The following is an 18,301-nucleotide window of genomic DNA, read 5'->3' as shown; positions in this document are numbered from 1 at the left end:
AAGAAGCCTAAGGTTGAAACCTATAAATCTGCAACTATATTTTCAGAACCTAAGACTTCTGTCCCATATTCTATTACTCCTTCTGTGGAAAGCCTTATTAGAACACCCAACTCTATAACCTTTCCACCACCTACTTCTTCTCATCCATATTCTTTGTTTGCAAATCCCAGTTTCTTTAGTCCACATCCTATTATAAAACATTCCACAGAAACTAGTGAATCCAGCAAACCAAAATCTTCTGATCTAATGACTGAAGAAGAAGAAGAAAGTTTTGATACAAGTTTTCACAAAACAGAAAAATCCTTTGGTGATATGACTCTTCACAAGATAGAAGCAGAACCACAGATTGAAGAGCTTGAAACCTGTATCAATAACTTATCTTTGACAGATCAAGAACAGGATCAACCTGATAATGAAAATCAAGTCAATGCTACATCATCCAGGTCAAGATGGGAAACTACTTGGAATCCTGCTCCTGATAGAAGAGATCTTATGAAATCTGAATACCATAAGGATTGGTCTGCAAATGCTACTTACTCATGGAATATTGATAATTGCACAGAAGCTGAAATCATGTCTATTTTACATTCCATGCTTGTATGCTATAGGACTTATCTTGCAGATGACATAGGACCTATCAATGCTACAAGGAGAATAATCGGAGGATTTGAAGGAACATTGGATTCTTGGCTAAAAGCTGAGACAGTAAAAGATCCCCATCTCCTTGCAAGATGGGAACAAGCAGTTGTTGAAAATGGAGATGGATCTACTCACATAGATCCTGTCACTAGTTTGCCTGTAAACAATATGATCGGAAAACTTCTTTATGCTATTACTGTTAATTTCATTGGTTTCCCCCAGATAACCAATGATATTACAACCATTACTTTGTTGGCCATGAAATTGCATAATATGCAACACTTTGATGAATACTTTAATGAATTCCTTCACAGATTGCATACTTTGACTCCAGATCTCATTCTTGAGCCAAAATGGAAGGAAATTTTTGTTGCATCTCTTCCCCAATGGGTCTCTTCAGCCATTGTCAATAAATTACCAGGAAAGATTGGGGACTATAAATTTGGCATAATCAGACAAGTAGTAAAAGCAATCATTGTTGAATTATGTTCACAAATGAAGATTGCAAGAGCTGCTACAAATCCTAAAAAGCCACATGGATATCAACAGCTTTGCAAGCAATGGCATCTTGGTAAAGCTGGCAATTCTGAGGGGCATAAGAGGAGAAAAAGACATTTCAAGAAGAATTCCCAGATCTCCCAAGATAAGCCAAAAAGAAAACATTACAAAGCAAAACCTTACAAGCATACAAAAATGTTTTCTAAGGATAGAGAAATAATTTGTTACAACTGTAACAAAAAAGGTCACACAGCTCCAAATTGTCCAAATAAAAAGAAAGACTCTTCTAAAAAGAAAGTCCAGTATAGAAATAAGAAAGGAAAGATAAATTCATTTGATCTTCCTAGTAGCTGTGATGAATTGGTATCTTCTGATTCAGGGTCTGAAAATGAATTTAATTTTGTTGATTCAGAAGAATCATCTGATGAAGAATTCTGTAATGATCCCCATTGTACAGAATGTAAATACTGTGATTGTGATGATCCTGATATTTGTACATGCAATGCAGTCAGGATGATGAAGACTGATTATGATGAAATCAGCAAGAATATTTTTGCACAAATGATGGCTGCTACAGATCCGCAAATGAAAGAAATGTATAGATCTTTACTGACAGAACATTTGAAGAAATCACCCTCTACTCCAAAGAACTCTCCAAATAAAGGGTATGTGCCTCCTGCTACTCTTTTCTCTGTAGAAGCCTTAACCAGACAATTTAAGAATGAAGATTTTGGAGAAGACTTGCCACAGACTTTACCTGCAGTGCATCAGGCAATAAAAGAATTGAGAAAAACAATCAAAGAAAATAGAAGATTGTGTGTTGAGAGGCACAATGAATTAAGCCTAAAGATGTTATATGCACAAGCTCCTTTTGCTTCTTCATCACAAGATCCTATTTCAGGGAAGACAGAAAACTGGACCTACATTCAGGGCCAGTTCAACAACAGTATAACAAAGAAGAAGAAGAAGAGGAAGAGATAGCAAGAACAGATTTTGGATGCAATAGCATGAATAGAGACGTCATGTATTGTGTCAAAATGAAGGTAAAGATTGGACACCAGTATGAATTCTGGAAAGTTCTTATGGATACTGGTTCCAGGTTAAATATTGTAAGTGGTACAGTGGTTGGTATGCACCATAGAAGACCAACAACATGTCCAAGAGTAATCACTGCAAGTGGTGACATCCCCACAAAGCATGAAGCAGAAATTGATGTTCTGCTTACAGAAAAAATTGGAGTTCATTTGGTTTGTCCTGTTGTTCCAGGATTGGATTGTGCAATGTACCTCGGGACACCATTCTTTCAGAATTTTAGTATGCATGGAGCAAAGTTTGATACAAAAACTCAGAGGTATGGTTACTTTATCAATTTTGATAATAAAGAAGTCTTTTTTCCATTCATCAATTCTAATTCTCCAATTAGGATTAAAAGAGTAGAAAGGATGGAAAACCTCCTGGCAAAAATGGAAGTAAAAAGAGAAGTATTAAAAACAGAAGAACATTTGGATAATGGGAAATATGCTTCTGAAATAGCAAAGCTTACTGCTCAATTTAAAGAATGTTGTTCAGATGATCCAAATGCATTCTGGCATATTAAGAAACAGGAGGTAGAACTTCCTCTCAAAAAAGACTTCAGTGGAAAATTAAGAAGATCCAAAGCAGTGGCCATGAATGAAGAACAGATGAAACTCTGCAGGGATGAAATAAAGGATCTTTTGAAGAAGGGGCTTATCAGAAAAAGTAAGAGCCCCATAGCATGTTTTGCATTTTATGTTAATAAGCATGCTGAGATTGCCAGAGGAAAACCAAGGTTGGTCGTGAATTATAAACCTCTGAACAATATTCTGGATTATGATGCATATCCTTTGCCAAAGCCATCTTCCATACTAGCCCAGATATCAAGATCCAAGATATTCTCTAAATTTGATCTTAAATCTGGTTTTTGGCAAGTAGGAATCAAGGAAGAAGACAAATGGAAGACTGCATTCTCTGTACCTGAGGGGCACTATGAGTGGAATATCATGCCATTCGATTTGATCAATGCTCCTTCAGCTTTTCAGAGAATAATGGATGAAACCTTTGAAGGAATGGAAGAGTTCCTAAAAAAAAAATATTGATGATTTATTGATTCATTCTGATAATATTGCTGACCATGTTAAGCATTTGAAAATCTTTCTTCGCAGGGTCAAAGAAATGGGTATAGTATTATCAGAATCAAAGATGAAATTATTTCGGCCAATGATAGATTTTTTGGGTTACAATATACAGTACGGATCCTATACTGTAATCCAAAGAAGTTTAAATTTTGTTGATCACTTCCCTGATGAAATCAAGGACAAAACACAACTCCAAAGGTTTTTGGGAAGTTTGAATTATATTTCTAAGTTTTTGAAGCATTGTGCACAAGAAAGAAAACTATTGAACAAAAGGCTTCAAAAGGATCCAATTCCATGGAATAATGATTGCACACAAGCAGTCAGGGCAATAAAAGAAAAAGTCAGAAATATTCAGCCACTCTCCCCTATCAGAGAAGAATGGGAGAAAATCATTATGACAGATGCCAGTTATGAAGGATGGGGAGCAGTTTTATGTCAGAAGAATCCAAGCAGCAAAAGTGATATTGAAATCTGCCAATATGCATCTGGATTATGGGCCAAAAATCAATTGAATTGGTCAAGTCTGAAGAAAGAACTCAAAGCAGTTTGTTTGGGAATAGAAAAATTCAGGGATTTTGTTATCTACACCAAATTTACTATTAAAACAGACTGCCAGGCATTGAAATTTGCAATTCATAAATGTGATTTTGAGGATGCTGCTATGGTCAGGTGGATCATGCAGTTAAGCCAGTACAATTTTGATGTTGAATTTGTTAAAGGTGATAAGAACAATTTTGCAGATATGCTGAGTAGAGAATTTCTGTTAGAACATTCAATTTTAAGTCTACATTGCAATTATATCAGGAGAAGAGAAAGTACTGTTGAAATAGAAACACCAAACGGATGGGTAAGCTATATGCTTGAAACTCCAGTACTTATCCATGACGTGGATTGGTACCCAATCAAAGAAATTCAACATCGAGAAGATATTCCTTATCTATGGATAGAAACAATGCAAGATGAAATGAATCAAGAAGTAGTGGATGCTCTGGAATATCTGGAATACATTGACAACATACACTATACTCTTGAGAGAGATGATGAGGATGATGATCGGATGACGAGCTGCCACATCACACTGAGAAGGTTTGATAACCCTCTTCACAGAGAAAATTATGACCCTGACAGGCAAAAGGAATGTTTCTATACAGCTATGAATCTCCAAAATTGCTCAGCCAATTTATTTTATTCTATACAGTCCTCATTTTTATTTGAAGGTATGTCTGCAGAAGCCTTGGAACAAGAAGATCCTACACCAGAATGGTTCATTGAGTGGTGGCAGATATATGGTCTTTCAGCTCTAATCATCAAGCCTTATACACTCCATATGCTTAAAATCCCTGGTTTCAGTGAACCATTTTCCCATATGAATGGAATTGTATACAAAGATGTTGAAAATGTTGCCGACATCAGTGATCTATCTTTTCTACAAGCAATCCGACGCTGTGGTCATATCAGATGGTTTGTCACAAACCAGTACAAGGCAAGGATGATATCCCATAGTACTAATTATGAAGATTTTCACCATCAGGTTGATATCACATCAAATCCTTTCCAACCCATCAACTTTTTGGAACCACCCAACCAAAATATTTCACAAATGTGGGAATCAGAGAAAGAAATAAGAGTGCAATACTTTAATAATTCTCTGATTGAAAGATTCAGATATCAGCATTATACACATCCGCAGATAGAGTACTATACTATGGATTGAGTGACGTCTTTCTGGCCGACTATGGTGCCGGACGAGCTTTCGTGGATTCCCTCGCTCTGGAATCTCCTCTTTGTACAAACCTTTAAGATTTGCAAATCTTATATTTATGTCATTTTAGTCTTTCGAGGGTTCACTTATGAATTTCCTCTGTGTAAATAGTTTGTTGGTACTAAGATTCGGTCCCCACATGCCTCGGGCTCTCTGATAAAGAGTAGGGATGAGATAACATTGGACGATATTGTCCTATGCCTGAATCTTGCTTTCGGCAATCTACTCAGATCTGTCTCAGTACTTGTGCTTTTGAGTCATCAGTCTATACATAGCGCACTCATGAATGTTTGTTCCCTTCTAGCTTATAAATAAGAGCTAGCTGCGAAGTAAGACTCATTCGATTCGAGTCGAGAGAGAGTCTGAGTTTAGAGTCATAAACTTTTCCTGCTCTGCATCTGCGGACATTTGTGTCTGATCTGCTTGCATCACAAAGAGTTTTATAAGTCCTAGAGTCTGGTTTGGAAGCCTGCGCATCAGTGTGCTCGGCATTGATGAGAACCTAAAGTGGCTGAACCATTAGGAAAGTCTGAGAGTTTGTCTGTATTTTCTGAGGCAGAGAAATTTGTCAGTTCTAAGTTTGAAAATATTGAAACTGCCAATTCTGAAATGAAGATTATGCTTGAAAGTATCCTGAGAAAACAAGACTATAGTACAGTCTGCTTGAATAACAGTGTTAATACTTTGGCAGAAAATGATAAGGCTCTTGCTAAGAGTCTTGACAGATTATCTTTACAAACAGGGCAGATAGATAAAAAAACCCATGATGCTACCAATGCTCATGGAAAGGAAATTGTAAAGATCAGTAATTCCCTAGATATTGTAAAGAAACAAGTCTGGGAAGTCACTCAAGGGATAGAATCCTTGAAGAAGAAGCCTAAGGTTGAAACCTATAAATCTGCAACTATATTTTCAGAACCTAAGACTTCTGTCCCATATTCTATTACTCCTTCTGTGGAAAGCCTTATTAGAACACCCAACTCTATAACCTTTCCACCACCTACTTCTTCTCATCCATATTCTCTGTTTGCAAATCCCAGTTTCTTTAGTCCACATCCTATTATAAAACATTCCACAGAAACTAGTGAATCCAGCAAACCAAAATCTTCTAGTCTAATGACTGAAGAAGAAGAAGAAAGTTTTGATACAAGTTTTCACAAAACAGAAACATCCTTTGGTGATATGACTCTTCACAAGATAGAAGCAGAACCACAGATTGAAGAGCTTGAAACCTGTATCAATAACTTATCTTTGACAGATCAAGAACAGGATCAACCTGATAATGAAAATCAAGTCAATGCTACATCATCCAGGTCAAGATGGGAAACTACTTGGAATCCTGCTCCTGATAGAAGAGATCTTATGAAATCTGAATACCATAAGGATTGGTCTGCAAATGCTACTTACTCATGGAATATTGATAATTGCACAGAGGCTGAAATCATGTCTGTTTTACATTCCATGCTTGTATGCTATAGGACTTATCTTGCAGATGACATAGGACCTATCAATGCTACAAGGAGAATAATCGGAGGATTTGAAGGAACATTGGATTCTTGGCTAAAAGCTGAGACAGTAAAAGATCCCCATCTCCTTGCAGGATGGGAACAAGCAGTTGTTGAAAATGGAGATGGATCTACTCACATAGATCCTGTCACTAGTTTGCCTGTAAACAATATGATCGGAAAACTTCTTTATGCTATTACTGTTAATTTCATTGGTTTCCCCCAGATAACCAATGATATTACAACCATTACTTTGTTGGCCATGAAATTGCATAATATGCAACACTTTGATGAATACTTTAATGAATTCCTTCATAGATTGCATACTTTGACTCCAGATCTCATTCTTGAGCCAAAATGGAAGGAAATTTTTGTTGCATCTCTTCCCCAATGGGTCTCTTCAGCCATTGTCAATAAATTACCAGGAAAGATTGGGGACTATAAATTTGGCATAATCAGACAAGCAGTAAAAGCAATCATTGTTGAATTATGTTCACAAATGAAGATTGCAAGAGCTGCTACAAATCCTAAAAAGCCACATGGATATCAACAACTTTGCAAGCAATGGCATCTTGATAAAGCTGGCAATTCTGAGGGGCATAAGAGGAGAAAAAGACATTTCAAGAAGAATTCCCAGATCTCCCAAGATAAGCCAAAAAGAAAACATTACAAAGCAAAACCTTACAAGCATACAAAAATGTTTTCTAAGGATAGAGAAATAATTTGTTACAACTGTAACAAAAAAGGTCACACAGCTCCAAATTGTCCAAATAAAAAGAAAGACTCTTCTGAAAAGAAAGTCCAGTATAGAAATAAGAAAGGAAAGATAAATTCATTTGATCTTCCTAGTAGCTGTGATGAATTGGTATCTTTTGATTCAGGGTCTGAAAATGAATTTAATTTTGTTGATTCAGAAGAATCGTCTGATGAAGAATTCTGTAATGATCCCCATTGTACAGAATGTAAATACTGTGATTGTGATGATCCTGATATTTGTACATGCAATGCAGTCAGGATGATGAAGACTGATTATGATGAAATCAGCAAGAATATTTTTGCACAAATGATGGCTGCTACAGATCCGCAAATGAAAGAAATGTACAGATCTTTACTGACAGGTCATTTGAAGAAATCACCCTCTACTCCAAAGAACTCTCCAAATAAAGGGTATGTGCCTCCTGCTACTCTTTTCTCTGTAGAAGCCTTAACCAGACAATTTAAGAATGAAGATTTTGGAGAAGACTTGCCACAGACTTTACCTGCAGTGCATCAGGCAATAAAAGAATTGAGAAAAACAATCAAAGAAAATAGAAGATTGTGTGTTGAGAGGCACAATGAATTAAGCCTAAAGATGTTAAATGCACAAGCTCCTTTTGCTTCTTCATCACAAGATCCTATTTCAGGGAAGACAGAAAACTAGACCTACCATTCAGGGCCAGTTCAACAACAGTATAACAAAGAAGAAGAAGAAGAAGAAGAGATAGCAAGAATAGATTTTGGATGCAATAGCATGAATAGAGACGTCATGTATTGTGTCAAAATGAAGGTAAAGATTGGACACCAGTATGAATTCTGGAAAGTTCTTATGGATACTGGTTCCAGGTTAAATATTGTAAGTGATACAGTGGTTGGTATGCACCATAGAAGACCAACAACATGTCCAAGAGTAATCACTGCAAGTGGTGACATCCCCACAAAGCATGAAGCAGAAATTGATGTTCTGCTTACAGAAAAAATTGGAGTTCATTTGGTTTGTCCTGTTGTTCCAGGATTGGATTGTGCAATGTACCTCGGGACACCATTCTTTCATAATTTTAGTATGCATGGAGCAAAGTTTGATACAAAAACTCAGAGGTATGGTTACTTTATCAATTTTGATAATAAAGAAGTCTTTTTTCCATTCATCAATTCTAATTCTCCAATTAGGATTAAAAGAGTAGAAAGGATGGAAAACCTCCTGGCAAAAATGGAAGTAAAAAGAGAAGTATTAAAAATAGAAGAACATTTGGATAATGGGAAATATGCTTCTGAAATAGCAAAGCTTACTGCTCAATTTAAAGAATGTTGTTCAGATGATCCAAATGCATTCTGGCATATTAAGAAACAGGAGGTAGAACTTCCTCTCAAAAAAGACTTCAGTGGAAAATTAAGAAGATCCAAAGCAGTGGCCATGAATGAAGAACAGATGAAACTCTGCAGGGATGAAATAAAGGATCTTTTGAAGAAGGGGCTTATCAGAAAAAGTAAGAGCCCCATAGCATGTTTTGCATTTTATGTTAATAAGCATGCTGAGATTGCCAGAGGAAAACCAAGGTTGGTCATGAATTATAAACCTCTGAACAATATTCTGGATTATGATGCATATCCTTTGCCAAAGCCATCTTCCATACTAGCCCAGATATCAAAATCCAAGATATTCTCTAAATTTGATCTTAAATCTGGTTTTTGGCAAGTAGGAATCAAGGAAGAAGACAAATGGAAGACTGCATTCTCTATACCTGAGGGGCACTATGAGTGGAATATCATGCCATTCGGTTTGATCAATGCTCCTTCAGCTTTTCAGAGAATAATGGATGAAACCTTTGAAGGAATGGAAGAGTTCCTAAAAAAATATATTGATGATTTATTGATTGTGCAGCAGCAACAGGTTTCTTCGTGGGTTTTCCCCAATTTGTTACCCAATCATCAGGCGGACATAAATCATTTCTGGAGACATAGACTGGTGCTACTGGATTACAAGGTGAATCATACTGGATAAGAGTGACTCGACCTTCATCTTTATCAGGGGTGTGCAAGACAGCAGGGATTGTTGTGTTATAGAACCTAACACAAGTAATATAAAATATGGCCAAATTTTTTGATTTTGCTTTGAAATTTTGATACCCAGCAGTCTGAATACCTAAGGTTAGACATTGCAGGACATTTGGGTCATCAAGTGCAACAGAGAAATCTGGAAATACATCATACTGTATAGGGCCTTCAGCGAGGCTTGTTTCAATACCACCTATCATGGCCTGTGTGAATGTTGTCCATCGATTATCAAATAGGGCTGAGAACACATAAGCCTTTTGTCCTTTTCTATGTAATGCATTCAGTCCTATCCTTACCATCCCCAGATGGGCATACTGGTAACCAGCTTTGAGAGCTGATTTGATATGTTTGGCTTTGAGGAGAGATATAGTTAACATGGCATTCAAAGTTAAATCTGCTTTGATGGATTTTTCTTTGATTTTGATTTGACTAAGGGCACGGAAATTGAAAGAGGATAAATTTCTGTATACATCATGCGGAGAAACTGGTGGAAGTTTCCAGTTAACAGAGGGATCTGTTTCTTCCTGTTCTATGATAGCAGAATTACCAGAAGTAGATTCAGATCTACATAACCCTTCTAATGCAGATTTAGATTTTTCTTCATCTTTCATAGTTCTAAAGTGCTTAGTTCCAAAAATAGAATCAGAAGATTCAGCTGAAGAATGTCTAGGAGCATCCATTTCAGAATAGATAAATACCCGATTAAAAGTCTTGCAGAAAAGGTTGAGAAGAATTGCGGTCTTCTTCTGAAGGAGAAATTGCGGCAAATTCTCGTCCAACGTCTTCAACGCTCTCCAACGCCAAGACCGGCAACAACGAGCTCGAATGTTATTCAGGACTCAAGCGAATTTTTTCACTCAAACAATATCTCACAGCAAAATATCAACTCAAACAATACTTGGCTCTGATACCATCTCATACAGGACCTTTACAGATAATAAGAACAGCAAAATTGCGGAATCATGAACATGAACTGGAATTTTATTATATGGATGCTGAATTTACAGATGAGAAATTTCTTTACAGAGGTCGACCGTCTACGCTTTTACCGGACTTTATACCGTTCGCAAGGAACAAGTATTACCGGAGGCTACCTGGCAATAGACAGACTCTGCCTCAGAAATTACAGACAAACTCTCAGACTTTCCTAATGGTTCAGCCACTTTAGGTTCTCATCAGTGCCGAGCACACTGACGCGCAGGCTTCCAAACCAGACTCTAAGACTTATAAAACTCTTCGTGATGCAAGCAAATCAGACACAAATGTCCGCAGATGCAGAGCAGGAAAAGTTTATGACTCTAAACTCAGACTCTCTCTCGACTTGAATCGAATGAGTCTTACTTCGCATCTAGCTCTTATTTATAAGCTGGAAGGGAACAAACATTCATGAGTGCGCTATGTACAGACTGATGACTCAAAAGCACAAGTACTCAGACAGATCTGAGTAGATTGCCGAAAGCAAGATTCGGGCATAGGACAATATCGTCCTATGTTATCTCATCCCTACTCTTTATCAGAGAGCCCGAGGCACGTGGGGACCGAATCTTAGTACCAACAAACTATTTACACAGAGGAAATTCATAAGTGAACCCTCGAAAGACTAAAATGACATAAATATAAGATTTGCAAATCTTAAAGGTTTGTACAAAGTGGAGATTCCAGAGCGAGGGAATCCACGAAAGCTCGTCCGGCACCATAGTGGGCCAGAAAGACGTCACTCAATCCATAGTATAGTACTCTATCTGCAGATGTGTATAATGCTGGTATCTGAATCTTTCGATCAGAGAATTATTAAAGTATTGCACTCTTATTTCTTTCTCTGATTCCCACATTTGTGAAATATTTTGGTTGGGTGGTTCCAAAAAGTTGATGGGTTGGAAAGGATTTGATGTGATATCAACCTGATGGTGAAAATCTTCATAATTAGTACTATGGGATATCATCCTTGCCTTGTACTGGTTTGTGACAAACCATCTGATATGACCACAGCGTCGGATTGCTTGTAGAAAAGATAGATCACTGATGTCGGCAACATTTTCAACATCTTTGTATACAATTCCATTCATATGGGAAAATGGTTCACTGAAACCAGGGATTTTAAGCATATGGAGTGTATACGGCTTGATGATTAGAGCTGAAAGGCCATATATCTTCCACCACTCAATGAACCATTCTGGTGTAGGATCTTCTTGTTCCAAGGCTTCTGCTGACATACCTTCAAATAAAAATGAGGACTGTATAGAATAAAATAAATTGGCTGAGCAATTTTGGAGATTCATAGCTGTATAGAAACATTCTTTTTGCCTGTCAGGGTCATAATTTTCTCTGTGAAGAGGGTTATCAAACCTCCTCAGTGTGATGTGGCAGCTCGTCATCCGATCATCATCCTCATCATCTCTCTCAAGAGTATAGTGTATGCTGTCAATGTATTCCAGATATTCCAGAGCATCCACTGCTTCTTGATTCATTTCATCTTGCATTGTTTCTGTCCATAGATCAGGAATATCTTCTCGATGTCGAATTTCTTTGATTGGGTACCAATCCACATCATGGATAAGTACTGGAGTTTCAAGCATATAGCTTACCCATCCGTTTGGTGTTTCTATTTCAACAGTACTTTCTCTTCTCCTGATATAATTGCAATGTAGACTTAAAATTGAATGTTCTAACAGAAATTCTCTACTCAGCATATCTGCAAAATTGTTCTTATCACCTTTAACAAATTCAACATCAAAATTGTACTGGCTTAACTGCATGATCCACCTGACCATAGCAGCATCCTCAAAATCACATTTATGAATTGCAAATTTCAATGCTTGGCAGTCTGTTTTAATAGTAAATTTGGTGTAGATAACAAAATCCCTGAATTTTTCTATTCCCAAACAAACTGCTCTGAGTTCTTTCTTCAGACTTGACCAATTCAATTGATTTTTGGCCCATAATCCAGATGCATATTGGCAGATTTCAATATCACTTTTGCTGCTTGGATTCTTCTGACATAAAACTGCTCCCCATCCTTCATAACTGGCATCTGTCATAATGATTTTCTCCCATTCTTCTCTGATAGGGGAGAGTGGCTGAATATTTCTGACTTTTTCTTTTATTGCCCTGACTGCTTGTGTGCAATCATTATTCCATGGAATTGGATCCTTTTGAAGCCTTTTGTTCAATAGTTTTCTTTCTTGTGCACAATGCTTCAAAAACTTAGAAATATAATTCAAACTTCCCAAAAACCTTTGCAGTTGTGTTTTGTCCTTGATTTCATCAGGGAAGTGATCAACAAAATTTAAACTTCTTTGGATTACAGTATAGGATCCGTACTGTATATTGTAACCCAAAAAGTCTATCATTGGCCGAAATAATTTCATCTTGGATTCTGATAATACTATACCCATTTCTTTGACCCTGCGAAGAAAGATTTTCAAATGCTTAACATGGTCAGCAATATTATCAGAATGAATCAATAAATCATCAATATATTTTTTTAGGAACTCTTCCATTCCTTCAAAGGTTTCATCCATTATTCTCTGAAAAGCTGAAGGAATTTTATTATATGGATGCTGAATTTACAGATGAGAAATTTCTTTACAGAGGTCGACCGTCTACGCTTTTACCGGACTTTATACCGTTCGCAAGGAACAAGTATTACCGGAGGCTACCTGGCAATAGACAGACTCTGCCTCAGAAATTACAGACAAACTCTCAGACTTTCCTAATGGTTCAGCCACTTTAGGTTCTCATCAGTGCCGAGCACACTGACGCGCAGGCTTCCAAACCAGACTCTAGGACTTATAAAACTCTTCGTGATGCAAGCAGATCAGACACAAATGTCCGCAGATGCAGAGCAGGAAAAGTTTATGACTCTAAACTCAGACTCTCTCTCGACTCGAATCGAATGAGTCTTACTTCGCAGCTAGTTCTTATTTATAAGCTGGAAGGGAACAAACATTCATGAGTGCGCTATGTACAGACTGATGACTCAAAAGCACAAGTACTCAGACAGATCTGAGTAGATTGTCGAAAGCAAGATTCGGGCATAGGACAATATCGTCCTATGTTATCTCATCCCTACTCTTTATCAGAGAGCCCGAGGCATGTGGGGACCGAATCTTAGTACCAACAAACTATTTACACAGAGGAAATTCATAAGTGAACCCTCGAAAGACTAAAATGACATAAATATGAGATTTGCAAATCTTAAAGGTTTGTACAAAGTGGAGATTCCAGAGCGAGGGAATCCACGAAAGCTCGTCTGGCACCATAGTCAGCCAGAAAGACGTCACTCAATCCATAGTATAGTACTCTATCTGCGGATGTGTATAATGCTGATATCTGAATCTTTCGATCAGAGAATTATTAAAGTATTGCACTCTTATTTCTTTCTCTGATTCCCACATTTGTGAAATATTTTGGTTGGGTGGTTCCAAAAAGTTGATGGGTTGGAAAGGATTTGATGTGATATCAACCTGATGGTGAAAATCTTCATAATTAGTACTATGGGATATCATCCTTGCCTTGTACTAGTTTGTGACAAACCATCTGATATGACCACAGCGTCGGATTGCTTGTAGAAAAGATAGATCACTGATGTCGGCAACATTTTCAACATCTTTGTATACAATTCCATTCATATGGGAAAATGGTTCACTGAAACCAGGGATTTTAAGCATATGGAGTGTATAAGGCTTGATGATTAGAGCTGAAAGACCATATATCTTCCACCACTCAATGAACCATTCTGGTGTAGGATCTTCTTGTTCCAAGGCTTCTGCAGACATACCTTCAAATAAAAATGAGGACTGTATAGAATAAAATAAATTGGCTGAGCAATTTTGGAGATTCATAGCTGTATAGAAACATTCCTTTTGCCTGTCAGGGTCATAATTTTCTCTGTGAAGAGGGTTATCAAACCTTCTCAGTGTGATGTGGCAGCTCGTCATCCGATCATCATCCTCATCATCTCTCTCAAGAGTATAGTGTATGCTGTCAATGTATTCCAGATATTCCAGAGCATCCACTGCTTCTTGATTCATTTAATCTTGCATTGTTTCTGTCCATAGATAAGGAATATCTTCTCGATGTCGAATTTCTTTGATTGGGTACCAATCCACATCATGGATAAGTACTGGAGTTTCAAGCATATAGCTTACCCATCCGTTTGGTGTTTCTATTTCAACAGTACTTTCTCTTCTCCTGATATAATTGCAATGTAGACTTAAAATTGAATGTTCTAACAGAAATTCTCTACTCAGCATATCTGCAAAATTGTTCTTATCACCTTTAACAAATTCAACATCAAAATTGTACTGGCTTAACTGCATGATCCACCTGACCATAGCAGCATCCTCAAAATCACATTTATGAATTGCAAATTTCAATGCCTGGCAGTCTGTTTTAATAGTAAATTTGGTGTAGATAACAAAATCCCTGAATTTTTATATTCCCAAACAAACTGCTCTGAGTTCTTTCTTCAGACTTGACCAATTCAATTGATTTTTGGCCCATAATCCAGATGCATATTGGCAGATTTCAATATCACTTTTGCTGCTTGGATTCTTCTGACATAAAACTGCTCCCCATCCTTCATAACTGGCATCTGTCATAATGATTTTCTCACATTCTTCTCTGATAGGGGAGAGTGGCTGAATATTTCTGAATTTTTCTTTTATTGCCCTGACTGCTTGTGTGCAATCATTATTCCATGGAATTGGATCCTTTTGAAGCCTTTTGTTCAATAGTTTTCTTTCTTGTGCACAATGCTTCAAAAACTTAGAAATATAATTCAAACTTCCCAAAAACCTTTGCAGTTGTGTTTTGTCCTTGATTTCATCAGAGAAGTGATCAACAAAATTTAAACTTCTTTGGATTACAGTATAGGATCCGTACTGTATATTGTAACCCAAAAAGTCTATCATTGGCCAAAATAATTTCATCTCTGATTCTGATAATACTATACCCATTTCTTTGACCCTGCGAAGAAAGATTTTCAAATGCTTAACATGGTCAGCAATATTATCAGAATGAATCAATAAATCATCAATATATTTTTTTAGGAACTCTTCCATTCCTTCAAAGGTTTCATCCATTATTCTCTGAAAAGCCGAAGGAGCATTGATCAAACCGAATGGCATGATATTCCACTCATAGTGCCCCTCAGGTACAGAGAATGCAGTCTTCCATTTGTCTTCTTCCTTGATTCCTACTTGCCAAAAACCAGATTTAAGATCAAATTTAGAGAATATCTTGGATCTTGATATCTGGGCTAGTATGGAAGATGGCTTTGGCAAAGGATATGCATCATAATCCAGAATATTGTTCAGAGGTTTATAATTCACGACCAACCTTGGTTTTCCTCTGGCAATCTCAGCATGCTTATTAACATAAAATGCAAAACATGCTATGGGGCTCTTACTTTTTCTGATAAGCCCTTTCTTCAAAAGATCCTTTATTTCATTCCTGCAGAGTTTCATCTGTTCTTCATTCATGGCCACTGCTTTGGATCTTCTTAATTTTCCACTGAAGTCTTTTTTGAGAGGAAGTTCTACCTCCTGTTTCTTAATATGCCAGAATGCATTTGGATCATCTGAACAACATTCTTTAAATTGAGCAGTAAGCTTTGCTATTTCAGAAGCATATTTCCCATTATCCAAATGTTCTTCTATTTTTAATACTTCTCTTTTTACTTCCATTTTTGCCAGGAGGTTTTCCATCCTTTCTACTCTTTTAATCCTAATTGGAGAATTAGAATTGATGAATGGAAAAAAGACTTCTTTATTATCAAAATTGATAAAGTAACCATACCTCTGAGTTTTTGTATCAAACTTTGCTCCATGCATACTAAAATTCTGAAAGAATGGTGTCCCGAGGTACATTGCACAATCCAATCCTGGAACAACAGGACAAACCAAATGAACTCCAATTTTTTCTGTAAGCAGAACATCAATTTCTGCTTCATGCTTTGTGGGGATGTCACCACTTGCAGTGATTACTCTTGGACATGTTGTTGGTCTTCTATGATGCATACCAACCACTGTATCACTTACAATATTTAACCTGGAACCAGTATCCATAAGAACTTTCCAGAATTCATACTGGTGTCCAATCTTTACCTTCATTTTGACACAATACATGACGTCTCTATTCATGCTATTGCATCCAAAATCTGTTCTTGCTATCTCTTCTTCTTCTTCTTCTTCTTTGTTATACTGTTGTTGAACTGGCCCTGAATGGTAGGTCCAGTTTTCTGTCTTCCCTGAAATAGGATCTTGTGATGAAGAAGCAAAAGGAGCTTGTGCATTTAACATCTTTAGGCTTAATTCATTGTGCCTCTCAACACACAATCTTCTATTTTCTTTGATTGTTTTTCTCAATGCTTTTATTGCCTGATGCACTGCAGGTAAAGTCTGTGGCAAGTCTTCTCCAAAATCTTCATTCTTAAATTGTCTGGTTAAGGCTTCTACAGAGAAAAGAGTAGTAGGAGGCACATACCCTTTATTTGGAGAGTTCTTTGGAGTAGAGGGTGATTTCTTCAAATGTTCTGTCAGTAAAGATCTGTACATTTCTTTCATTTGCGGATCTGTAGCAGCCATCATTTGTGCAAAAATATTCTTGTTGATTTCATCATAATCAGTCTTCATCATCCTGACTGCATTGCATGTACAAATATCAGGATCATCACAATCACAGTATTTACATTCTGTACAATGGGGATCATTACAGAATTCTTCATCAGATGATTCTTCTGAATCAACAAAATTAAATTCATTTTCAGACCCTGAATCAGAAGATACCAATTCATCACAGCTACTAGGAAGATCAAATGAATTTATCTTTCCTTTCTTATTTCTATACTGGACTTTCTTTTTAGAAGAGTCTTTCTTTTTATTTGGACAATTTGGAGCTGTGTGACCTTTTTTGTTACAGTTGTAACAAATTATTTCTCTATCCTTAGAAAACATTTTTGTATGCTTGTAAGGTTTTGCTTTGTAATGTTTTCTTTTTGGCTTATCTTGGGAGATCTGGGAATTCTTCTTGAAATGTCTTTTTCTCCTCTTATGCCCCTCATAATTGCCAGCTTTACCAAGATGCTATTGCTTGCAAAGTTGTTGATATCCATGTGGCTTTTTAGGATTTGTAGCAGCTCTTGCAATCTTCATTTGTGAACATAATTCAACAATGATTGCTTTTACTGCTTGTCTGATTATGCCAAATTTATAGTCCCCAATCTTTCCTGGTAATTTATTGACAATGGTTGAAGAGACCCATTGGGGAAGAGATGCAACAAAAATTTCCTTCCATTTTGGCTCAAGAATGAGATCTGGAGTCAAAGTATGCAATCTGTGAAGGAATTCATTAAAGTATTCATCAAAGTGTTGCATATTATGCAATTTCATGGCCAACAAAGTAATGGTTGTAATATCATTGGTTATCTGGGGGAAACCAATGAAATTAACAGTAATAGCATAAAGAAGCTTTCCGATCATATTGTTTACAGGCAAACTATTGACAGGATCTATGTGAGTAGATCCATCTCCATTTTCAACAACTGCTTGTTCCCATCCTGCAAGGAGATGGGGATCTTTTACTGTCTCAGCTTTTAGCCAAGAATCCAATGTTCCTTCAAATCCTCCGATTATTCTCCTTGTAGCATTGATAGGTCCTATGTCATCTGCAAGATAAGTCCTATAGCATACAAGCATGGAATGTAAAACAGACATGATTTCAGCTTCTGTGCAATTATCAATATTCCATGAGTAAGTAGCATTTGCAGACCAATCCTTATGGTATTCAGATTTCATAAGATCTCTTCTATCAGGAGCAGGATTCCAAGTAGTTTCCCATCTTGACCTGGATGATGTAGCATTGACTTGATTTTCATTATCAGGTTGATCCTATTCTTGATCTGTCAAGGATAAGTTATTGATACAGGT

The sequence above is a fragment of the Pinus tabuliformis genome, chromosome 5_1, assembly GCF_031772625.1.
Source record: "Pinus tabuliformis cultivar Carrire ecotype Pingquan chromosome 5_1, CPIR1, whole genome shotgun sequence".
In the NCBI taxonomy this organism is placed as follows: domain Eukaryota; kingdom Viridiplantae; phylum Streptophyta; class Pinopsida; order Pinales; family Pinaceae; genus Pinus; species Pinus tabuliformis.
The sequence above is the reverse complement of the archived record's forward strand: the minus strand, read 5'-3'. Positions refer to the sequence as shown.